This window comes from Porites lutea, chromosome 1 (genome assembly GCF_958299795.1).
Source record: "Porites lutea chromosome 1, jaPorLute2.1, whole genome shotgun sequence".
NCBI lineage: Eukaryota > Metazoa > Cnidaria > Anthozoa > Scleractinia > Poritidae > Porites > Porites lutea.
The window spans coordinates 27,695,806-27,696,297 of record NC_133201.1 but is presented as its reverse complement, the minus strand read 5'-3'; positions in this window follow the sequence as shown (position 1 = coordinate 27,696,297).

Here is a 492-nt window from a genome sequence, read left to right as displayed (position 1 = left end):
TCTTCCGCCAGCAAGGCCACCTCATATTCACGTTATTCAAATTAATAAGATTATTCACCAAATGTGAATAAACTTGTGAAAAAAAATAAAACATACTAAATTAGAAAGGCACAGACCTATGTGTACATTTTTCACTGAATGGTTAGTTCCGGTTGACGCTCCTGAAGTAGAATGCCTCATATCTGAAATGTATTATTATTATTATTATTATTATTATTATTATTATTATTAATTGTTTTAACTATTATCATCATTATTATTATTAGTAGTAGTATTATTCACATCAATATGCTGTGACAATGACAGCGAGACGTTGTTGATCATTTTTGTCGTTTGTTTTCACTTGAAAAAAAAACCTTGCCGCCGTTTGAAATTACTTAAGAATGCACTAGGAGCCACAGCAACTGCGGACGGCTACTCCAGTCACACAATCTGTGCTACATTATTTTTTACTTATCCTTAATTGTAGTTTGCAATGAACATTCTATAGAA